We start from the raw sequence: 25,925 nt of genomic DNA, 5'->3' as shown, positions 1-25,925 counted from the left end.
GATGATTATGTGACGCTCATCATCATTCTCACTCATGAACGCGTGCCTGACAAACACTTCCGTTCTACATGCAAATAAGCTTGAATGAATATCTCTTAGATATCTAATACAGGGGACTGAGTCCAAGTTATTAGTATCTTCGTGGTATAAGTTAGAACGCATGGATGGCCATTCCTGAGATCCGGAAAGTCTAAACCATGTCTGTGGTATTCCGAGTAGGATCTGGGAAGGGATGGCTGTGACGAACTTTAAACTCGCGAGTGCTGGGCGTAGTGACAGACGCAAAAGGATAGTAAATCCTATTCCAGTATGATCGAGAACCTCCAGATGATTAGCCATGCCGTGACAGAGCATTTAGACCATTTTCACAGAGAAGATGGGATGTAGCCATTGACAACGGTGATGCCCTTACAGAAAGCTTGCCATGGAGAGGAGTAAGACTGATTGGATGAAGATAGTGGGAAAGCAGAGATTCAGAGGAACGAAAGCATCTCTATACGCTTATCTGAAATTCTCACCAATGAATTACATAAGTATTTCTATCTTTATTTTCTGTTTATTTATTATTATTATTTGAAAATACTATAACCATTTGATATCCGCCTGACTGAGATTTACAAGGTGACCATAGCTTGCTTCATACCAACAATCTCCATGGGATCGACCCTTACTCACGTAAGGTTTTATTACTTGGACGATCCAGTGCACTTGCTGGTTAATTGTGCGAAGTTGTGAAGTTATGTTTGGACCATGGTATTGTGCACCAGTTTGTTGGCGCCATTTCCAGGGAGAGAACGCACAACAAATTTTACAACCTCTGAGTAACAATTTCGCATACCAAGTTTTTGGCGCCGTTGCCGGGGATTGTTCGAGTTTGGACAACTGACGGTTCATCGTGTTGTTCAGATTGGGTAATTTTCTTCTTATTTTATTTTCAAAAAGTTTTCAAAAATTTTTCAAAAATATTTTCTTCTTTTTCGTTTTTCCCAAAAAAATATTTTGAAAAAAAAATTTATATACTTTTATTCTTCAGAATTTTTAAGAATGAATTCTAGAGTTTCATGAAGCATGTAGAATCCTGGCTGGCTGTAAAGCCATGTCCAAATTCCTTTGGACTGAGGATTCAACTAATCACTTCAATGCATGTAATAGCATACTAAAGCTTGGCTGGCTATTAAGCCATGTCTAATCCTCATATTGGAGCTTTAGACTAAAGAGCACAAGATTCCTGGAATTCATATTAAAAATTTTGGAATCCTTATTTTTCTTTTTCACATTAATTTTCGAAAAATCCAAAAAAAAATTAATAAAATCATAAAATCAAAAATATTTTGTATTTCTTGTTTGAGTCTTGAGTCAATTTTTAAGTTTGGTATCAATTGCATTTTTTCTAAAATTCTTTATGCATTTTTTTTCGAAAATTCATGCATTCATAGTGTTCTTAATGATCTTCAAGTTGTTCTTGGTCAGTCTTCTTGTTTGATCTTCATATTTTCTTGTTTTGTGTCTTTTCTTGTTTTTCATATGCATTCTTGCATTCATAGTATCTATACATGAAAAATTTCTAAGTTTGGTGTCTTGCATGTTTTCTTTTCTTGAAAATTTTTCAAAAAAAAGTCTTGATGTTCATCTTGACATTCAAAGTGTTCTTGGTGTTCATCTTGACATTCATAGTGTTCTTGCATGCATTGTGTGTTTTGATTCATAATTTTTATGTTATGAGTCTTCTTCATGTTTTTCTCTTTCATCATTAAAAATTCAAAAATAAAAAAAAATATCTTTTCTTTTTTCACTCATAAATTTCTAAAATTTGGATTGACTTTTTCAAAAATTTTTAAAATCTAGTTGTTTCTTATGAGTCAAATCAAATTTTCAATTTGAAAATCTTATCTTTTTCAAAATATTTTTCAAAAATCATATCTTTTTCATTTTTCTTATTTATTTTCGAAAATTTTAAAAATAATTTTGAAAAATCTTTTTCTTAATTTTATATCATATTTTTGAAAATATCATCAACAATTAATGTTTTGATTCAAAAATTTCAAGTTTGTTACTTACTTGTTAAGAAAGATTCAAAATTTAAGTTCTAGAATCATATCTTGTGATTTCTTGTGAATCAAGTCATTAATTGTGATTTTTAAAAATCAAATTTTTTTCAAAACTAATTTCAATCATATCTTTTCAAAAATATCTTTTTATCTTATCTTTTTAAAATATCTTTTCTAACTTCTCATCTTCTTATCTTTTTAAAATTGATTTTCAAATCTTTTTCAACTAACTAATTAACCTTTTGTTTGTTTCTTATCTCTTTCAAAACTACCTAACTAACTATCCTTCTCTAATTTTTGAAAATACCTCCCTCTTTTTCAAAAATTCTTTTTAATTAATTAATTGTTTAAATTTTAATTTTAATTCTCCTTTAATTTTCGAAAATCACTAACTCTTTTTCAAAAAAATTATTTTCGAAAACTTCTCTCTCTCATCTTCTTCTATTTATTTATTTATTTACTAACACTTCTCCTCATCTCATATCTCTGCTCCCCTCACCCTTGTGTTTGGATTCTCCTCCCTTCTCTTTCTTTACATTACATTCTTTTCTTCTTCTACTCACACAAAGGAATCTCTATACTGTGACATAGAGGATTCCATATTTTCTTTGTTATTCCCTTCTTTGTCATATGAGCTGGAGCAAGGACAAGAACATTCTTGTTGAAGCAGACCCTGAACCTGAATGGACTCTGAAGAGGAAACTAAGAGAAGCTAAATTACAACAATCCAGAGACAACCTTACAGAAATTTTTGAAAAGGAAGAGGAGATGGCAGCCGAAAATAATAATAATGCAAGGAGGATGCTTAGTGACTTTACTGCACCTAATTCCAATTTACATGGAAGAAGCATCTCCATCCCTACCATTGGAGCAAACAATTTTGAGCTTAAGCCTCAACTAGTTGCTCTGATGCAACAAAACTGCAAGTTTCATGGACTTCCATCTGAAGATCCTTTTCAGTTTTTAACTGAGTTCTTGCAGATTTGTGATACTGTTAAGACTAATGGAGTAGATCCTGAAGTCTACAGGCTCATGCTTTTCCCTTTTACTGTGAGAGACAGAGCTAGAATATGGTTGGACTCTCAACCTAAGGATAGCCTGAACTCTTGGGATAAGCTGGTCAAGGCTTTCTTAGCCAAGTTCTTTCCTCCTCAAAAGCTGAGTAAGCTTAGAGTGGATGTTCAAACCTTCAGAAGAAAGAAGGTGAATCCCTCTATGAAGCTTGAGAGAGATACAAGGAACTGACCAAAAAGTGTCCTTCTGACATGCTTTCAGAATGGACCATCCTGGATATATTCTATGATGGTCTGTCTGAATTAGCTAAGATGTCATTAGATACTTCTGCAGGTGGATCCATTCACCTAAAGAAAACGCCTGCAGAAGCTCAAGAACTCATTGACATGGTTGCTAATAACCAGTTCATGTACACTTCTGAGACAAATCCTGTGAGTAATGGGACGCCTCAGAAGAAGGGAGTTCTTGAAATTGATACTCTGAATGCCATATTGGCTCAGAATAAAATATTGACTCAGCAAGTTAATATGATTTCTCAGAGTCTGAATGGAATGCAAGCTGCATCCAACAGTACTCAAGAGGCATCTGCTGAAGAAGAGGCTTATGATCCTGAGAACCCTGTAATAGCAGAGGTGAATTACATGGGTGAACCATATGGAAACACCTATAATCCCTCATGGAGAAATCACCCAAATCTCTCATGGAAGGATCAACAAAAGCCTCAACAAGGCTTTAATAATGGTGGAAGAAACAGGTTTAACAATAGTAAACCTTTTCCATCATCTTCTCAGCAACAGACAGAGAACTCTGAACAAAATACCTCTAATTTAGCAAACTTAGTCTCTGATCTGTCCAAGGCCACTGTAAGTTTCATGAATGAAACAAGGTCCTCAATTAGAAATTTGGAGGCACAAGTGGGCCAGCTGAGTAAGAAGATCACTGAAACTCCTCCTAGTGCTCTCCCAAGTAATACAGAAGAAAATCCAAAAGGAGAGTGCAAGGCCATTGAATTGACTATCATGGCCGAACCGACAAGAGAGGAGGAGGACGTGAATCCCAAGGAGGAAGACCTCCTGGGACGTCCAGTGATCAATAAGGAGTTTTCCTCTGAGGAACCAAAGGACTCTGAGGCTCATCTAGAGACCATAGAGATCCCATTAAACCTCTTTACGCCCTTCGTGAGCTCTGATGAGTATTCTTCTTCTGAAGAGAATGAAGATGTTACTGAAAAGCAAGTTGCCAAGTTCCTTGGTGCAATCATGAAGCTGAATGCCAATTTATTTGGTAAAGAGACTTGAGGAGATGAACCTCCCCTGTTCACCAATGAATTAAATGCATTGGATCAACTGAGATTGCCTCAGAAGAAACAGGATCCTGGAAAGTTCCTAATACCTTGTACCATAGGCACCATGACCTTTGAGAAGGCTCTATGTGACCTGGGGTCAGGAATAAACCTCATGCCACTCTCTGTAATGGAGAAACTGGGAATCTTTGAGGTACAAGCTGCTAAAATCTCATTAGAGATGGCAGACAATTCCAGAAAATAGGCTTGTGGACAAGTAGACGACATATTAGTAAAGGTTGAAGGCCTTTACATCCCTGCTGATTTCATAATCCTAGATACTGATGGGAAGGATGATGATGAATCCATCATTCTTGGAAGACCCTTCGTAGCCACAGCAAGAGCTGTGATTAATGTTAACAGGGGTTTACTAGTCCTTCAATTGAATGAGGACTCCCTTGTGTTTAAAACTCAAGGTCATCCTTCTGTAAACATGGAAAAGAGGCACAATAAGCTTCTCTCAGTACAGAGTCAACTAAAGCCCCCACAGTCAAACTCTAAGTTTGGTGTTGGGAGGCCTCAGCCAAACTCTAAGTTTGGTGTTGTATTCCCATATCCAAACTCTAAGTTTGGTGTTGGAAGTCTATAAATTGACCTGATCACCTGTGTGGCTCCATGAGAGCCCACTATCAAGCTATTGACATTAAAGAAGCGCTTGTTGGGAGGCAACCCAATTTTTTATCTAATTTTATTTTTATTTTATTGTTCTTTCATGTTTTATTAGGTTCATGATCATGTGGAGTCACAAAATAAATAGAAAAATTAAAAACAGAATCAAAAATAGCAGAAAAAAATCACACCCTGGAGGAAGGACTTACTGGCGTTTAAACGCCAGTAAGGAGCATCTGGCTGGCGTTCAACGCCAGAACAGAGCATGGATCTGGCGTTGAACGCCCAAAACAAGCAGCATCCTGGCGTTTAGATGCCAGGAATGCACACTGAGGAAAGCTGGCGCTGAATGCCAGAAACAAGCATAGAACTGGCGTTCAACGCCAGAAACATGCTGCATCTGGGCGCTGAACGCCCAGAACAAGCATCAATTCGGCGTTTAAACGCCAGAATTGCATGCAAAGGCATTTTACATGCCTAATTGGTGCAGGGATGCAAATCCTTGACACCTCAGGATCTGTGGACCCCACAGGATCATCTCAGCATCTGTGGACCCTACAGGATCCCCACCTACCTCCAATCATACTCTTTCCTCTTCTCATTCATCCTCTCTTCCCAATAAACACCTTTCCCCAAAACCCTTCACCAATCACATCAAGCTCTCTTCCCTACTACCCCTTCACTACTCACATCCATTCACTCTTCCCCATAAACCTACCTCATAAACCCCACCTACCTCCAAAATTCAAAATCACTTTCCCACCCAAACCCTCCCTAAATGGCCGAACCTAACCCCTCTCCCTTCACGATATAAACCCCTCCATTCTTCTACAATTTCACATAACACAACCCCCTCCTCCTCTTCTTAGCCGAAACACATCTCTCTCTCCCTCTCCTCAATTTCTTCTTCTTCTTCATCTATTCTTTCTTTTCTTGCTCGAGGGCGAGCAATATTCTAAGTTTGGTGTGGTAAAAGCATAAAGCTTTTTGTTTTTCCATTACCATGGCACCTAAGACCAGAGAATCCTCTAAAAAAGGGAAAGGAAAGACAAAAGCTTCCACCTCCGAGTCATGGGAGATGGAAAGATTCATCTCCAAAGCCCATCAAGACCACTTCTATGATGTTGTGGCCAAGAAGAAGGTGATCCCCGAGGTCCCTTTCAAACTCAAGAGAAATGAGTATCCGGAAATCCGACATGAAATCCAAAGAAGAGGTTGGGAAGTTCTAACAAAACCCATCCAACAAGTCAGAATTCTAATGGTTCAAGAGTTCTATGCTAATGCATGGATCACTAGGAACCATGATCAAAGTAAGAACCCGAACCCAAAGAATTATCTCACCATGGTTCGGGGGAAATACTTAGAATTTAGTCCGGAAAATGTGAGGTAGGCGTTTGACTTGCCTATGATGCCAGGAGATGCACGCCCCTACACTAGAAGGGTAACTGTGATCAAAGGTTGGACCAAGTCTTCATGGACATATGTGTGGAAGGAGTTCAATGGAAGATTGACTCAAAATACAAACCAGTTCAACTTAGAAGACTGGACCTCAAGCCTGTGGCTAGAGGATGGTTGGAGTTCATCCAACGCTCCATCATTCCCACTAGCAACCGATCTGAAGTTACTGTGGATCGAGCCATCATGATTCATAGCATCATGATTAGAGAGGAAGTAGAAGTTCATGAAGTCATCTCCCTTGAACTCTACAAAATAGCCGAAAAGCCCTCCCTCTTGGCAAGGCTAGCTTTCTCTCATCTTATTTGCCATCTATGTTACTCAGCTGGAGCTTTCATAGAAGGAGACATTCCCATTGAGGAAGAGAAGCCCATCACTAAGAAAAGGATGGAGCAAACAAGAGAGCCCACTCATGGAGCTCAAGAAACATGTGAGGAAGCTCATCATCAAGAAATCCCTGAGATACCTCAAGGGATGCACTTTCCTCCACAGAATTTTTGGGAGCAAATCAACACCTCCCTAGGAGAACTAAGTTCCAACATGGGACAATTAAGGGTGGAACATCAAGAGCACTCCATCATCCTTCATGAAATTAGAGAAGATCAAAGAGCAATGAGGGAGGAGCAACAAAGACAAGGAAGAGACATAGAAGAGCTCAAGGACATCATTGGTTCCTCAAGAAGGAAACACCACCATCACTAAGGTGGACTCATTCCTTGTTCTTAAATTTTCTATTTTTCGTTTTCTTATGTTAAATGTTTATCTTTGTTTGTGTCTTTATTACATGATCATTAGTGTCTAAGTGTCTATGCCTTAAAGTAGTGAATATGAATCCATCACCTCTCTTAAATGAAAAATGTTTTTAATTCAAAAGAACAAGAAGTACATGAGTTTCGAATTTATCCTTGAACTTAGTTTAATTATATTGATGTGGTGACAATACTTTTTGTTTTCTGAATGAATGCTTGAACAGTGCATATGTCTTTTGAAGTTGTTGTTTAAGAATGTTAAATATGTTGGCTCTTGAAAGAATGATGACAAGGAGACATGTTATTTGATAATCTGAAAAATCATAAAAATAATTCTTGAAGCAAGAAAAAGTAGTGAATACAAAAGCTTGAAGAAAAAAAAAATAGCGAAAAAAAAAATAGAAAAAAAAAAGAGAAAAAGCAAGCAGAAAAAGCCAAAAGCTCTTAAAACCAAAAGGCAAGAGCAAAAAGCCAATAGCCCGTAAAACCAAAAGGCAAGGGTAATAAGATGGATCCCAAGGGTTTGAGCATCAGTGGATAGGAGGGCCTAAAGGAATAAAATCCTGGCCTAAGCGGCTAAACCAAGCTGTCCCTAACCATGTGCTTGTGGCGTGAAGGTATCAAGTGAAAACTTTAGACTGAGCGGTTAAAGTCAAAGTCCAAAGCAAAAAAAGAGTGTGCTTAAGAACCCTGGACACCTCTAATTGGGGACTTTAGCAAAGCTGAGTCACAATCTAAAAAGGTTCACCCAATTATGTGTCTGTGGCATTTATGTATCCGGTGGTAATACTGGAAAACAAAGTGCTTAGGGCCAAGGCCAAGACTTATAAAGTAGCTGTGTTCAAGAATCAACATACTGAACTAGGAGAATCAATAACACTATCTAAACTTTGAGTTCCTATAGATGCCAATCATTCTGAACTTCAATGGATAAAGTGAGATGCCAAAACTATTCAAGAGGCAAAAAGCTACAAGTCCCGCTCATCTGATTGGAGCTATGTTTCATTGATAGTTTGGAATTTATAGTATATTCTCTTCTTTTTATCCTATTTGATTTTCAGTTGCTTGGGGACAAGCAACAATTTAAGTTTGGTGTTGTGATGAACGGATAATTTATACGCTTTTTGGCATTGTTTTTAGTATGTTTTTAGTAGGATCTAGTTACTTTTAGGGATGTTTTTATTAGTTTTTATGTTAAATTTACATTTCTGGACTTTACTATGAGTTTGTGTGTTTTTCTGTGATTTCAGGTATTTTCTGGCTAAAATTGAGGGACTTGAGCAAAAATCAGATTCAGAGGTTGAAGAAGGACTGCTGATGTTGTTGGATTTTGACCTCCCTGCACTCAAAGAGGATTTTCTGGAGCTACAAAACTCAAAATGCTGCACTTCCAATTGCGTTGGAAAGTAGACATCTAGGGCTTTCCAGCAACATATAATAGTCTATACTTTTCCCGAGTTTAGATGACGCAAAAGGGCATTGAACGCCAGTTCTACGTTGCAGTCTGGAGTTAAACGCCAGAAAACACGTCACGAACCAGAGTTGAACGCCAAAAACACGTTACAACTTGGTGTTCAACTCCAAAAATGACCTCTCCACGTGTAAACTTCAAGCTCAGCCAAAGCACACACCAAGTGGGCACCGGAAGTGGATTTATGCATCAATTACTTACTTCTGTAAACCCTAGTAACTAGTTTAGTATAAATAGGACTTTTCACTATTGTATTAAAGATCTTTGATCAGTTTTATGCTATCTTAGACTTTCATGGGGGCTGGCCATTCGGCCATGCCTGGACCATTATCACTTATGTATTTTCAAATGGTAGAGTTTCTGCACTCCATAGATTAAGGTGTGGAGCTCTACTGTTCCTCATGATTTAATACAAAGTACTACGGTTTTTCTATTCAATTCAACTTATTCCGCCTCTAAGATATCCATTCGTTCCCAAGAACATGATGAATGTGATGATTATGTGACGCTCATCATCATTCTCACTCATGAACGCGTTCCTGACAAACACTTCCGTTCTACATGCAAACAAGCTTGAATGAATATCTCTTAGATATCTAATACAGGAGACCAAGTCCGAGTTATTAGTATCTTCATGGTATAAGTTAGAACCCATGGATGGCCATTCCTTAGATCCGGAAAGTCTAAACCTTGTCTGTGGTATTCCGAGTAGGATATGGGAAGGGATGGCTGTGACGAACTTCAAACTCGCGAGTGCTGGGCGACCATTTTCACAGAGAGGATGGGATGTAGCCATTGACAACGGTGATGCCCTTACAGAAAGCTTGCCATGGAGAGGAGTAAGACTGATTAGATGAAGACAGTGGGAAAGCAGAGATTCAGAGGAACGAAAGCATCTCTATACGCTTATCTGAAATTCTCACCAATGAATTACATAAGTATTTCTATCTTTATTTTCTGTTTATTTATTATTATTATTCGAAAATACTATAACCATTTGATATCCGCCTGACTGAGATTTACAAGGTGACCATAGCTTGCTTCATACCAACAATCTCCGTGGGATCGACCCCTTACTCACGTAAGGTTTTATTACTTGGACGACCCAGTGCACTTGCTGGTTAGTTGTGCGAAGTTGTGAAGTTATGTTTGGACCATGGTATTGTGCACCAGTTTGTTGGCGCCATTGGCAAGGAGAGAACGAACAACAAATTTTACAACCTCTGAGTAACAATTTCGCATACCAGCTATGCAGCATCCAGACACATCAAATGACTGCATGAGCACTGATATTAATGACTCTTTGGTGGAAGAGATCAATATGAATGAGAGTCTTGAATCAGAGCTAGAGGACATCTTTAAAGATGTTAAGCCTGATTTGGAGGAACCAGAGGAAATAAAAGAACCTCTAAAAATCCCTAAGGAAGAGGAAAAACCTCCTAAACCAGAGTTCAAACCACTACCACCATCCCTGAAATATGCATTTCTGGGAGAGGGTGACACTTTTCCAGTGATCATAAGCTCTGCTTTAAATCCACAGGAAGAGAAAGCACTAATTCAAGTGCTAAGGACACACAAGACAGCTCTTGGGTGGTCCATAAGTGATCTTAAGGGCATTAGCCCAGCAATATGCATGCACAAGATCCTATTGGAGGATGATGCTAAGCCAGTGGTTCAACCACAGAGGCAGCTAAATCCAGCCATGAAGGAAGTGGTGCAGAGAGAGGTCACTAAGTTACTAGAGGCTGGGATTATTTATCCTATTTCTGATAGCCCTTGGGTGAGCCCTATCATAGTTGTCCCCAAGAAGGGAGGCATGACAGTGGTTCATAATGAAAAGAATGAACTGGTTCCCATAAGAACAGTTACAGGGTGGCGTATGTGTATTGACTATAGAAGGCTCAATACAGCCACCAGAAAGGATCATTTTCCTTTACCATTCATAGACCAGATGCTAGAGTGACTAGCAGGCCATGAATACTACTACTTTTTGGATGCCTATCCAGGCTACAACCAAATTGCAGTGGATCCTCAAGACTAAGAGAAAACAGCATTCACATGTCCATCTGGAGTATTTGCTTACAGAAGAATGCCTTTTGGTCTGTGCAATGCACCTGCAACCTTTCAGAGGTGCATGCTCTCTATCTTCTCTGATATGGTAGAGAAGTTCCTGGAAGTCTTCATGGATGACTTCTCAGTATTTGGAGACTCATTCAGCTCCTGTCTTGATCATCTAGCACTTGTCCTGAAAAGGTGCCAAGAGACTAAACTGGTCTTAAACTGGGAAAAATGTCACTTTATGGTGACTGAGGAATTGTCCTTGGGCACAAAATTTCAAGTAACGGGATAGAGGTGGATCAAGCCAAGGTAGAGGTAATTGAGAAATTACCACCACCTGCCAATGTTAAGGCAATCAAAAGATTTCTGGGGCATGCAGGATTCTATAGGAGGTTCATAAAGGATTTTTCAAAAATTGCAAAACCTCTAAGCAACCTGCTAGCTACTGACACGCCATTTGTGTTTGACACAGAGTGTCTGCAAGCATTTGAGACCCTGAAAGCCAAGCTGGTCACAGCACCAGTCATCTTTGCACCTGACTGGACATTACTATTCGAATTAATGTGTGATGCCAATGACCATGCCATACGTGCAGTGTTGGGACAAAGGCATAACAACCTTCTGCACGTTATTTACTATGCCAGTCGTGTTCTAAATGACGCAGAGAAGAATTACACAACCACCGAAAAGTGATGCCAGGGCATCTTGGCCAGTTTCACTGACCTTTTCTTTACTGTTTTTAGGATAGTTTCATGCATTTCCTTAGGAAATAAGCTAGTTTTGGGTAGATATTCACTTACACCTTGACTCAAGCATACATTGTGCATTTTACATTATTTCATGAGGAAATAGGATATCATAGGTTAACGTGAACTCTAACGTGGAAAAGGGAAGTTGAGCTACCGTTAGTGACACTTAACATTGTCACTAACGTTGGCAAACACTCATGAGTGGCCACGTTAGAGCCCACGTTAACCTAGTTAACGTGGCCTCTAACGTTAAAGGGGGAAGAGAAGCCAACGTTAGTGACATTCAACATTGTCACTAACGTTGGCCTAAGGATGCAACACACCACGTTAACTCCCACGTTAACTTGGTTAACGTGGGAGCTAACGTAAGAAGTGAGAGTTGTCGCCAACGTTAGTGACACTCAACATTGTCACTAACGTTGGAAGCAACCACACAACCCCCCAAGGAGCCACGTTAACTTCCACGTTAACTTAGTTAACGTGGAAGCTAACGATGAGGAATGAATGATGAGCCAACGTTAGTGACACTCAACATTGTCACTAACGTTGGGATGGCTAAGAATGGCCACATTAGAAGCCACGTTAACCTAGTTAACATGGACTCTAACGTGAGATCTAGGGGCACATTGGAACGTTAGTGACAATGTTGAGTGTCACTAACGTTCTCGAAAGTTGGCAAGGCCATGTTAGAAGCCACGTTAACCTAGTTAACGTGGAGCTTTAACGTGAAGCAAAAAGGGGCACACTGGAACGTTAGTCAATGTTGAGTGTCGCTAACGTTCTCGAAGTTTGGCAAGGCCACGTTAGAAGCCACGTTAACATAGTTAACGTGGGCTCTAACGTGAGGCAAAGGGGTACATTGGAACGTTAGTGAAAATATTAAGTGTCACTAACGTTCTCGAATTTATACTTTCACTAAATGTTAACACCCCTGATGAGCGGATAATTTATACGCTTTTTGACATTGTTTTTAGTATGTTTTTAGTAGGATCTAGTTACTTTTAGGGATGTTTTCATTAGTTTTTATGTTAAATTCACATTTCTGGACTTTACTATGAGTTTGTGTGTTTTTCTGTGATTTCAGGTATTTTCTGGCTGAAATTGAGGGACTTGAGCAGAAATCAGATTCAGAGGTTGAAAAAGGACTGCTGATGTTGTTGGATTCTGACCTCCCTGCACTCAAAGTGGATTTTCTGGAGCTACAGAACTCGAAATGGCGCGCTTCCAATTGCGTTGGAAAGTAGACATCCAGGGCTTTCCAGCAATATATAATAGTCCATACTTTGGCCAAGAATTGATGACGTAAACTGGCGTTCAACGCCAGCCTTCTGCCCAAATCTGGCGTCCAGCGCCAGAAAAGGAGCCAAAACCAGAGTTGAACGCCCAAACTGGCACAAAAACTGGCGTTCAACTCCACAAATGGCCTCTGCACGTGCAACACTTAAGCTCAGCCCAAACACACACCAAGTGGGCCCCGGAAGTGGATTTATACATCAAATACTTACTCATGTAAACCCTAGTAGCTAGTTTATTATAAATAGGACCTCTTACTATTGTATTAGGCATCATTGGATTACCTTATGATCCTTTGATCACGTTTTAGGGGGCTGGCCATCTCGGCCATGCCTGGACCTTCACTTATGTATTTTTAACGGTAGAGTTTCTACACTCCATAGATTAAGGTGTGGAGCTCTGCTGTTCCTCAAAGATTAATGCAAAGTACTACTGTTTTCTATTCAATTCTTCTTATTTCGCTTCTAAGATATCCATTCGCACCCAAGAACGTGATGAAGGTGATGATTATGTGTGACGCTCATCATCCTTCTCCCTTATGAACGCGTGCCTGACAAACACTTCTGTTCTACATGAATTAAGCTAGAATGAATATCTCTTAGATCTCCTAACCGGAATCTTCGTGGCGTAAGCTAGAATGATGGCGGCATTCAAGAGAATCCGGAAGGTCTAAACCTTGTCTGTGGTATTCTGAGTAGGATTCAATGATTGAATGACTGTGACGAGCTTCAAACTCGCGATTGTTGGGCGTTAGTGACAGACGCAAAAGGAGGGTGAATCCTATTCCAGCATGATCGGGAACTGACAGATGAATAGCCGTGCCGTGACAGGGTGCGTGAGCATATTATTCACTGAGAGGAGGGGATGTAGCCACTGACAACGGTGATGCCCTTGCATACAGCCAGCCATGGAAAGGAGTAAGACTGACTGGATGAAGATAGCAGGAAAGCAGAGTTTCAGAGGAACGAAAAGCATCTCCATTCGCTTATCTGAAATTCCTACCAATGATTTACATAAGTATCTCTATCCCTATTCTATTATTTATTATTCGAAAACTCCATAATTATTTTATATCCGCCTGACTGAAAATTACAAGGTGACCATAGCTTGCTTCATACCAACAATCTCCGTGGGATTCGACCCTTACTCACGTAAGGTATTACTTGGACGACCCAGTGCACTTGCTGGTTAGTTGTATCGAAGTTGTGACAATTATGAATTAAGATCAGAGCACCAAGCTTTGGAGCCATTACCAGGATTTGTTTGAGCCTGGAGATCACAATTTCGTGCACCAAGTTTTTGGCGCCGTTGCCGGGGATTGTTTAAGTCTTCGGCAAGCTTTTGGTCCGGTAACATCAATGCCATATTCCCTTTTGATCCGGCAACAGCACCAAGTTTTTGGCGCCGTTGCCAGGGATTGTTTGAGTTTGGACAACTGACGGTTCATCTTGTTGCTCAGATTAGGTAATTTTCTTTCTATTTTATTTTCAAAAAAAAAATATTTTCAAAAATCTTTCAAAAAATTTCTCATCTGTTTTCGAAAAAAAAAAAAATTTGTTTTCAAAAATAAATTATTCTATGGCTTCAGAATTTTTAAGAATGAATTCTAGTGTTTCATGAAATATGTTGAATCATATCTGGCTGTAAAGCCATACCCAAACTACTTTGGGATTGGTATTCAACTAATCACTCCAGCCCATGTAATTATATGTTGCAGCCTGGCTGGCTGTAAAGCCATGTCTAAATTCATTTGGACTGAGGCTTGCAATTGGTTATCAAGAGCAAGCTAGTTGGAGCTAATCCACCTGCTACTGTTCCTGATCTACCCGCTGTTGATCCACGATCACCTGCTGAAGCTTGGCTGGCCATTGGCCATGTCTAGTGTTTTGGACTGAAGCTTTCATTGAAAGCTTGGCTGGCTAGTGAGCCATGTCTAATTCCTGGACTGAAGCTTTAGACTAACATGGCAAGATTCCTGGAATTCATATTAAAAATTTTGGAATCCTTATTTTTCTTTTAATTTTCGAAAAATATAAAATAAAAATCCAAAAAAATTAGAAAATCATAAAAATCAAAAATATTTTCTGTTTCTTGTTTGAGTCTTGAGTCACATTATAAGTTTGGTGTCACTTGCATATGCATCTTGCATTTTTTCGAAAATATCATGCATTCATAGTGTTCTTCATGATCTTCAAGTTGTTCTTGGTAAGTCTTCTTGTTTGATCTTGATGATTTTTTGTTTTGTGTCTTTTCATGTTTTTCATATACATTCTTGAATTCTTAGTGTCTAAGCATTAAAGAATTCTAAGTTTGGTGTCTTGCATGTTTTCTTTGCATTAAAAATTTTTCAAAAATATGTTCTTGATGTTCATCATGACATTCAAAGTGTTCTTGGTGTTCATCTTGACATTCATAGCATTCTTGCATGCATCACATGTTTTGATCTAAAAATTTCATGCATTGCATCTTTTAAGTGTTTTTCTCTTGCATCATAAAAATTTCAAAAATCAAAAAAAATATCTTTCCCTTTTTCTCTCATCAAATTCGAAAATTTGGATTGACTTTTTAAAAAATTTTAAAAATCAAATTGTTTCTCATGAGTCAAATCAAATTTTCAATTTGAAAATCTTATCTTTTTCAAAATCTTTTTCAAAAATCAAATCTTTTTCAAAATTCTTAGTTATTTTCGAAAATTCCAAAAATATTTTTCAAAAATCTTTTTCTTATTTTTATACCATATTTTCGAAAATAACAATAACAATTAATGTTTTGATTAAAAAATTTGAAGTTTGTTACTTGCTTGTTAAGAAAGTTTCAAACTTTAAGTTCTAGAATCATATCTTGTGATTTCTTATGAATCAAGTCATTAACTGTGATTTTAAAAATCAAATCTTTTTCAAAAACTAATTTCTATCATATCTTTTCAAAAATATCTTCTTATCTTATCTTTTTCAAAATATCTTCTCTAACCTCCTAACTTCTTATCTTTTCAAAATTTGTTTCAACTAACTAACAAACTTTTTGTTTGTTTCTTAACTTTTTCAAAACCACCTAACTAATTCTCCCTCTCAATTTTCGAAAATATCTTCCCCCTTTTTCAAAAATTTCTTTTTTATTAACTAATTAATCTTATTTTTATTTTTAATTTCAAAAAAAAAAATTTCAAAAAAATACTAAACTTTTTCAAAAACTATTTTCAAAAATCACTAACTCCTTTTCAAAAATAAATTTCGAAAATTCCCTCCTTCTCTCCCATCTCATTCTATTTATTCATTCATATCCTAACATCTCATCTCACATTCCAATCCTCACAGTTGTGTTTCTTCCTTTACATCACATCCTTTATCTCCCCCTCTTCTTCTACTTACAAAGGGATCCCTATACTGTGGTATAAAGGATCTCTATTATTATTATCATTTTTCTGGCCATTCTTCCTTGTCATATGAGCAGGAGCAAGGATAAGAACATTCTTGTGGAAGCAGATCCAGAACCTGAAAGGACTCTGAAGAGAAAATTAAGAGAAGCTAAAATACAACAATCCAGAGACAACCTTACAGAAATTTTCGAACAGGCAGAGGAGATGGCAGGCGAAAATAATAATAATGAAAGGAGGATGCTTGGTGACTTTACTGCACCTAATTCCAATTTACATGGAAGAAGCATCTCCATTCCTGCCATTGGAGCAAACAACTTTGAGCTGAAACCTCAGTTAGTTTCTCTGATGCAGCAGAACTGCAAGTTTCATGGACTTCCATCTGAAGATCCTTTTCAGTTCTTAACTGAATTCTTGCAGATATGTGATACTGTTAAGACTAATGGCGTAAATCCTGAAGTCTACAGGCTCATGCTTTTCCCTTTTGCTGTAAGAGACAGAGCTAGATTATGGTTGGATTCTCAACCTAAAGACAGCCTGAACTCTTGGGATAAGTTGGTCACGGCTTTCTTAGCCAAGTACTTTCCTCCTCAAAAGCTGAGCAAGCTTAGAGCTGATGTTCAAACCTTCAGACAGAAAGAAGGTGAATCTCTCTATGAAGCTTGGGAAAGATACAAACAGTTGACCAAAAAGTGTCCTTCTGACATGCTTTCAGAATGGACCATCCTGGATATATTCTATGATGGTCTGTCTGAGCTATCAAAGATGTCACTGGACACTTCTGCAGGTGGATCCATTCACCTAAAGAAAACACCTGCAGAAGCTCAAGAACTCATTGGCATGGTTGCTAATAACCAGTTCATGTACACTTCTGAAAGGAATCCTGTGAATAATGGGACGCCTATGAAGAAGGGAGTTCTTGAAATTGATACTCTGAATGCCATATTGGCTCAGAATAAAATATTGACTCAACAAGTCAATATGATCTCTCAGAGTCTGCATGGAATGCAAGCTGCATCCAACAGTACTCAAGAGGCATCTTCTGAAGAAGAAGCCTATGATCCTGAGAACCCTGCAATAGCAGAGGTAAATTACTTAGGTGAACCTTATGGAAACACCTATAACTCAACATGGAGAAATCATCCAAATTTCTCATGGAAGGATCAGAAGCCTCAACAAGGCTTTAACAATGGTGGAAGAAACAGGTTTAGCAATAGCGAACCTTTTCCATCATCAACTCAGCAACAGACAGAGAACTCTGGACAAAACGCTTCTAATTTAGCAAATCTAGTCTCTGATCTATCTAAGGCCACTGTAAGTTTCATGAATGAAACAAGGTCTTCCATTAGAAATTTGGAAGCACAAGTGGGCCAGCTGAGTAAAAGGATCACTGAAATCCCTCCTAGTTCTCTCCCAAGCAATACAGAAGAGAACCTAAAAGGAGAGTGCAAGGCCATTGACATAAGTGCCATGGCCGAACCTGTGAGGAAAGGAGAGGACGTGAATCCCAAGGAGGAAGACCTCCTGGGATGTCCAGTGATCAATAAGGAGCTTCCCTCTGGGGAATCAAAGGACTCTGAGGCTCATCTAGAAACTATAGAGATCCCATTGAACCTCCTTATGCCCTTCATGAGCTCTGATGAGTATTCCTCTTCTGAAGAGAATGAGGATGTCACTGAAGAGCAAACTGCCAAGTTTCTTGGTGCAATCATGAAGCTGAATGCCAAATTATTTGGCATTGATGCTTGGGAAGTTGAACCTCCCTTGTTCATCAATGAACTAAGTGATCTGGATCAACTGACATTGCCTCAGAAGAGACAGGATCCTGGAAAGTTCATAATACCCTGCACCATAGGCACCATGGTCTTTAAGGCTTTGTGTGACCTTGGTTCAGGAATAAACCTCATGCCTCTCTCTGTAATAGAGAAACTGGGAATCTATGGGGTGCAAGCTGCTAAAATCTCATTAGAGATGGCAGACAGCTCTAGAAAACAGGCTTATGGACAAGTAGAAGATGTATTAGTAAAGGTTGAGGGCCTTTACATCCCTGCTGATTTCATAGTCCTGGATACTGGAAAGGAAAAGGATGAATCCATCATCCTAGGAAGACCTTTCCTGGCCACAGCAAGAGCTGTGATTGATGTTGACAGAGGTGAAATATTCCTTCAATGGAATGAGAACTCCCTTGTATTCAAAACTCAAGGATCTCCCTCTGCAACCATGGAGAGGAAGCAGGAAAAGCTTCTCTCCAAGCAGAGTCAACCAGAACCCCCACAGTCAAACTCTAAGTTTGGTGTTGGGAGGCCACAACCAAACTCTAAGTTTGGTGTTGAACTCCCATATCCAAACTCTAAGTTTGGTGTTGGAGAGTCTCAACAAAGCTCTGCACATCTGTGAGGCTCCATGAGAGCCCACTGTCAAAGCTATTGACATTAAAGAAGCGCTTGTTGGGAGGCAACCCAATGTTTATCTAATTCTTATTTTTATTGTTTTTTCATGTTTTCTTAGGTTCATGATCATGTGGAGTCACAAAATAAACAAAAAAATCAAAAACGGAATCAAAAACAGCAGAAGAAAAATCACACCCTGGAGGAGCATCTGTCTGGCGTTCAAACGCCAGAACAGAGCATAGTTCTAGCGCTGAACGCCCAGAATGGGAGCATCCTGGCACTGAACGCCCAGAACAAGCATGGTTCTGGCGTTCAACGCCAGAAATGGCAGCAAAGGGGCGTTGAACGCCCAAAATGGGCACCAACCTGGTGCTGAACGCCCAGAGTTGTGTGCAAGGGCATTTTACATGCCTAAATTGGTGCAGGGATGTAAATGCCTTGACACCTCAGGATCTGTGGACCCCACAGGATCATCCCAGGATCTGTGGACCCCACAGGATCCCCACCTACCTTCACTCACTCTCTTCTCTCTTCTCAATCATCCTCTATTCCCAATAAACACTCATCCCTTCTGTCTTCCATTTACCACTTACACCCATAAACCCACTTACCTTCAAAAATTCAACATCTCTTCACCACCCAATCCCACCCATATGGCCGAATACACACAGCCATCCATCTCCTCCATATCCTCTTCTTCTTCTATTCTTTCTTCTTTTGCTCGAGGGCGAGCAACATTCTAAGTTTGGTGTGGTAAAAAGCATAGCTTTTTACCTTTTTCCATAACCATTGATGGCACCTAAGGCCAGAGAAGCCTCTAGAAAGAGGAAAGGGAAGACAAAAGCTTCCATCAAGGGTCTATAGCTCAGTGGTAGAACATTTGACTGCAAATCAAGAGATCCCTGAGATACCTCAGGGGATACATTTTCTTCCACACAATTATTGGAAGCAACTAAGGGTGGAACATCAAGAGCACTCCATCATCCTTCATGAAATCAGAGAAGATCTAAAAGCAATAAAGGAGGAGCAGCCAAGGCAAGGAAGAGACATAGAAGAGCTCAAGGATATCACTAAGGTGAACTCATTCCTTGTTCTTACTTTCTCTGTTTTTCGTTTTCTATGTTATGTGCTTATCTATGTTTGTGTCTTCATTACATGATCATTAGTAGTTAGTAACTTTGTCTTAAAGTTATGAATGTCCTATGAATCCATCACCTCTCTTAAAATGAAAAATGTTTTAATTCAAAAGAACAAGAAGTACATGAGTTTCGAATTTATCCTTGAACTTAGTTTAATTATATTGATGTGGTGACAATGCTTCTTGTTTTCTGAATGTATGCTTGAACAGTGCATATGTCTTTTGAAGTTGTTGTTTAAGAATGTTAAATATGTTGGCTCTTGAAAGAATGATGACTAGGAGACATGTTATTCGATAAACTGAAAAATCATAAAAATGATTCTTGAAGCAAGAAAAAGCAGCAAAAATAACAAAGCTTGCAGAAAAAAAAAAAGAAGAAAAAAAAAATATAGGCGAAAAAAAAAAAAAGAGAATAGAAAAAAAAATAGAAAGAAAAAGAAAAAGCAAGCAGAAAAAGCCAATAACCCTTAAAACCAAAAGGCAAGGGCAAATAAAAAGGATCCCAAGGCTTTGAGCATTAGTGGATAGGAGGGCCTAAAGGAATAAAATCCTGGTCTAAGCGGCTAAACCAAGCTGTCCCTAACCATGTGCTTGTGGCGTGTAGGTGTCAAGTGAAAACTTGAGACTGAGCGGTTAAAGTCAAGGTCCAAAGCAAAAAAAGAGTGTGCTTAAGAACCCTGGACACCTCTAGTTGGGGACTTTAGCAAAGCTGAGTCACAATCTGAAAAGGTTCACCCAATTATGTGTCTGTGGCATTTATGTATCTGGTGGTAACACTGGAAAACAAAGTGCTTAGGGCCACGGCCAAGACTCATAAAGAAGCTGTGTTCAAGAATCATCATACTGAACTAGGAGAATCAATAACACTATCTGAACTCTGAGTTCCTATGGATGCCAATCATTCTGAACCTCAATGGATAAAGTGAGATGCCAAAACTATTCAAGAGGCAAAAAGCTATAAGTCCCGCTCATATGATTGAAACTATGTTTCATTGATAGTTTGGAATTTATAGTATATTCTCTTCTTTTTATCCTATTTAATTTTCAGTTGCTTGGGGACAAGCAACAATTTAAGTTTGGTGTTGTGATGAGCGGATAATTTATACGCTTTTTGACATTGTTTTTAGTATGTTTTTAGTAGGATCTAGTTACTTTTAGGGATGTTTTCATTAGTTTTTATGTTAAATTCACATTTCTGGACTTTACTATGAGTTTGTGTGTTTTTCTGTGATTTCAGGTATTTTCTGGCTGAAATTGAGGGACTTGAGCAGAAATCAGATTCAGAGGTTGAAAAAGGACTGCTGATGCTGTTGGATTCTGACCTCCCTGCACTCAAAGTGGATTTTCTGGAGCTACACAACTCGAAATGGCGCGCTTCTAATTGCGTTGGAAAGTAGACATCCAGGGCTTTCCAGCAATATATAATAGTCCATACTTTGGCCAAGAATTGACGACGTAAACTGGCGTTCAACGCCAGCCTTCTGCCCAAATCTGGCGTCCAGCGCCAGAAAAGGAGCCAAAACCAGAGTTGAACGCCCAAACTGGCACAAAAACTGGCGTTCAACTCCACAAATGGTCTCTGCACGTGAAACACTTAAGCTCAGCCCAAACACACACCAAGTGGGCCCCGGAAGTGGATTTATACATCAAATACTTACTCATGTAAACCCTAGTAGCTAGTTTATTATAAATAGGACCTCTTACTATTGTATTAGGCATCTTTGGATTACCTTATGATCCTTTGATCACATTTTAGGGGGCTGGCCATCTCGGCCATGCCTGGACCTTCACTTATGTATTTTTAACGGTAGAGTTTCTACACTCCATAGATTAAGGTGTGGAGCTCTGCTGTTCCTCAAAGATTAATGCAAAGTACTACTGTTTTCTATTCAATTCTTCTTATTTCGCTTCTAAGATATCCATTCGCACCCAAGAACGTGATGAAGGTGATGATTATGTGTGACGCTCATCATCCTTCTCCCTTATGAACGCGTGCCTGACAAACACTTCTGTTCTACATGAATTAAGCTAGAATGAATATCTCTTAGATCTCCTAACCGGAATCTTCGTGGCGTAAGCTAGAATGATGGCGGCATTCAAGAGAATCCGGAAGGTCTAAACCTTGTCTGTGGTATTCTGAGTAGGATTCAATGATTGAATGACTGTGACGAGCTTCAAACTCGCGATTGTTGGGCATTAGTGACAGACGCAAAAGGAGGGTGAATCCTATTCCAGCATGATCGGGAACCGACAGATGAATAGCCGTGCCGTGACAGGGTGCGTGAGCATATTATTCACTGAGAGGAGGGGATGTAGCCACTGACAACGGTGATGCCCTTGCTTACAGCCAGCCATGGAAAGGAGTAAGACTGACTGGATGAAGATAGCAGGAAAGCAGAGGTTCAGAGGAACGAAAAGCATCTCCATTCGCTTATCTGAAATTCCTACCAATGATTTACATAAGTATCTCTATCCCTATTCTATTATTTATTATTCGAAAACTCCATAATTATTTTATATCCGCCTGACTGAGATTTACAAGGTGACCATAGCTTGCTTCATACCAACAATCTCCGTGGGATTCGACCCTTACTCACGTAAGGTATTACTTGGACGACCCAGTGCACTTGCTGGTTAGTTGTATCGAAGTTGTGACAATTATGAATTAAGATCAGAGCACCAAGCTTTGGAGCCATTACCAGGATTTGTTCGAGCCTGGAGATCACAATTTCGTGCACCAACCCCTAACGTCCTGAGCTGAAGTCTCCACCCACTTAGCACTTTCTCTCTGCAAGTAAAGCCAAGCCCAAATGAAGAAAAGAACTGCTTCAAACTCAAGATCCAAAGGCCCAAGACTTGAAGAGTAAACTAGAAGCTGAGAAGAGTAGTATATATAGGAGTAGCTTTGAATTGTAAAAGGAGTTCTGGAGGCTGGAAAAAGGGAACTACTCTCTGTATTTTACTTTCTCTGCATTTTCTAGTTTTATGATGTATTCTCCATCTTTGTTTTCATTTTCTAGAGCTATGAACAACTAAACCCCTTTCATTGGGTTAGGGAGCTCGGTTGTAATTTGATGGATCAATACAAATTTTCATTATTCTTCTTCTATCTTTTCTCTTGATTTTACTTGAAAGCTTTCGATCTTCATCCAATTTAGTAGTTATCTTGGAAGATAAGCTATTCAAACTTGGATCTCTTTTGAACCTTGAAAGAGGAATGAAGAGATCAAGATAGAAATGCTTTCTCATGCTGAACCAAATTGGGTTTGGATGGGTATGTGACTATAACCCTCCTAATACTTGATTTGGGAAATGCATGTGGTATAATCAGTGACCATACTTCATCTTTTCTCATGAGCAATTGACCAAGGAATTGGCTATTGATCAAGATTTGAGAGATTGAATTGCAAGAAATTGTAATTCAATCACTTAAGATTGCCAAGGAGATCAATGAGTGCATTGATTGAGGAAGAGATGAAAATGAACTTGATCCGGAGAATTGCAGCATCTTCTAAGCCCAATGAACTCCCCATCTCTGATCTTACCCATTCTCTTTAACTTCTGCCATTTACTTTTATGAGCAAATCCCCCATTCCCATTTACAATTCTGCAACTTATTTTCAGTCATTTGCTTCCAGTCCTTTAATTCTAGCATTTACTTTTCTGTTATTTACATTCCCGCCATTTTATTTTCTACAACTCTCAACCCAAATTCTGGATTCGCTCAACTAGAACATTCTTCTAATTAAAGTTGCTTGATCAATCAATCCCTGTGGGATTCGACCTCACTCTATTGTGAGTTTTTACTTGACGACAAATTCGGTACAATTGCCGAAGGGAGATTTGTTGTGAGACAAGTTTTCCGTGCATCAAGTTTATGGCGCCGTTGCCGGGGATTGATTGTGCATCAACAATGATTAAATTGGAAGATCACTAGATTGAGCATTTTTATTTTGTGAATTTCATTTTCTGTTTGAGTGATTTACTTTTTGTTTTAGTTAAACTTCTTCCCTTCTCCGTCTACTCTTTTGTTCTTCTTTGTTATTTTCAATTCTGTTTGCTAACCCACTAACTGTTTGATATATTGCATCACCCACAACTAACAGTAATTCTGACACAAATACTTTCTGCACCTATCTTTTCTTGCTTGCACTTGATGGTTATATGACAGGGAGAAGAAGCGGGGCTTCAACTTCCTTCGATTCTGAACCTGAGAGGACCTTCCTTAGATTAAGGAGGGAGGCAAGAGGAAAGAAAGTGGTTGGTGCTGAGGAAGAAGAGGAATTCTTTGAAACACACATGGAAGACAAGATGAAAAACCATCATGAAGAAGAAGATCACAACCATGGGGGAGGAGGTAGAGCAAATCATGCTGGGGAGGATAGAAGAATTTTGGGCTCTTACATCAATCCAAGCCCAGGCAATTGTGGAAGTAACATCCAAAAGCCAACAATCCATGCCAACAACTTCGAACTTAAACCACAGCTCATCACCCTTGTTCAGAACAACTGTTCGTTTGGAGGAAGTGTTCAAGAAGACCCCAATCAACATTTAACCACATTCCTGAGAATATGTGACACAGTGAAGTCTAATGGTGTTCATCCTGACGCCTATAGACTACTCTTATTTTCATTCTCACTCAGGGACAAGGCAGTCAAATGGCTGGAATCTTTTCCAAGGGAAAGCTTGACAACTTGGGAAGACGCGGTGAACAAATTCTTAACAAGATTTTACCCTCCTCAACGAATCAATAGGCTGAGAGCTGAGGTCCAAACTTTCAGGCAACAAGATGGTGAGACTCTATATGAAGCATGGGAGAGGTTCAAGGACTTAACATGGAGGTGTCCACCTGACATGTTCAACGAATGGGTGTAGCTACACATTTTCTATGAAGGGCTCTCTTATGAGTTAAAGAAGGCCGTAGACCATTCATCTGGAGGATCTTTGAACAAGAAGAAGACCATTGAGGAAGCTATAGATGTTATTGAAACAGTAGCAGAGAATGACTACTTATATGCTTCCGAAAGAGGGAACACAAGAGGAGTAATGGAGCTAAACAATGTAGATGCTCTGTTGGCCCAAAATAAGCTCATTACCCAGCAGCTAGCTGACCTCACCAAGAAGATGGAGATGAACCGAGTAGCAGCAATTTCCACTTGATCAACAATCCAAGAAGGAGTGAATGAAGAAGCAGAGGGGAGTCAGGAGCAAGCCAACTACATTGGGAGTTCACCAAGGAAAAACTATGATCCATACTCCAAGACCTACAACCCTGGATGGAGAAACCACCCAAACTTTGGGTGGGGAGGTGAGCAAGATCAAAACCAAGACCAGAGACGTTACAACTCCAACAACAATGCAGCTCACCAGTAATTCACACAGAGGACGTCTCAACACCCCCACAACAACACTTCTACATATGCTTATCAAAACCAAAATAACACATCTGCTCCGAATCACCCATCAATTGATGACAAGCTCTCTAAGATCGAAACCTTAATTGAAGGAATATGCAGAGACATTCGAGACAATAAAGCATTCAGAGAGAAAGTGCAGTCAAACATGCAGAATCAAAATGCTGCCATCACGAAACTGGAGACACAAATCAGCTATCTGTTTAAGCAGCTCCCTAACCACAACTTTTGCTATGATGCCCACTCAAGCAAAAGAGAGGAGTGTCAAGCTATCACACTTAGGAGTGGGAAGGAACTGAAGGAACATCCTCAAAAACCACAAGAAGAAGGCTCAAATGAAAAGGGAAAAGAGCAAGATAGAGTTCCACTTCCCACGCCAAGTTTGCAAAAAGAAAAAGAGATACCCCAACTGAACATCTCAAGAGCTCCATATCCCCAGCTATTGAAGAAAAAGGAAGATGACAACCAGTTCTTGATATTTTTGGAAATCTTTAAGAAACTACAAATCAACATACCCTTTGCTGAAGCCATAGAACAAATGCCACTCTATGCCAAGTTTTTGAAGGAGCTAATGACTAAGAAAAGAAGCTGGAAGAACAATGAGACTGTGATACTAAATGAAGAGTGCAGTGCTATCATTCAGCATAAACTACCTCAGAAACTGAAGGATCCTGGGAGTTTTCAGATCCCTTGTATTATAGGAGAAATCACAATAGAGAAGGCTCTTTGTGACTTAGGGGCTAGCATCAATTTGATGTCAGTAGCTATGATGAGAAAGATGAAAATTGAGGAGGCTAAACCAACAAAAATGGCCCTACAACT

At 39.2% G+C, this 25,925-nt stretch overlaps 3 non-coding genes across 3 annotated transcripts; all 3 read right to left on the bottom strand.

Annotated features, from left to right (window-relative positions):
* Positions 1-3,212: 3,212 nt before the first annotated feature.
* On the bottom strand, positions 3,213-3,319 carry LOC148577284 (small nucleolar RNA R71). Its single transcript, XR_015903938.1, has one exon. It is a non-coding gene; the product is annotated as a small nucleolar RNA R71 (small nucleolar RNA).
* A 13,445-nt stretch (positions 3,320-16,764) lies between these two features.
* On the bottom strand, positions 16,765-16,872 carry LOC148577283 (small nucleolar RNA R71). Its single transcript, XR_015904169.1, has one exon. It is a non-coding gene; the product is annotated as a small nucleolar RNA R71 (small nucleolar RNA).
* Positions 16,873-24,441: 7,569 nt separating this feature from the next.
* LOC148577282 (small nucleolar RNA R71) lies at positions 24,442-24,545 on the bottom strand. Its single transcript, XR_015904633.1, has one exon. It is a non-coding gene; the product is annotated as a small nucleolar RNA R71 (small nucleolar RNA).
* Between the last annotated feature and the right edge of the window lie 1,380 nt (positions 24,546-25,925).

The sequence above is a fragment of the Arachis ipaensis genome, chromosome B1 (genome assembly GCF_059453495.1).
Source record: "Arachis ipaensis isolate K30076 ecotype BB chromosome B1, ASM5945349v1, whole genome shotgun sequence".
NCBI classification, from domain to species: Eukaryota; Viridiplantae; Streptophyta; class Magnoliopsida; order Fabales; family Fabaceae; genus Arachis; species Arachis ipaensis.
The sequence above is the reverse complement of the archived record's forward strand: the minus strand, read 5'-3'. Positions and strand labels throughout refer to the sequence as shown.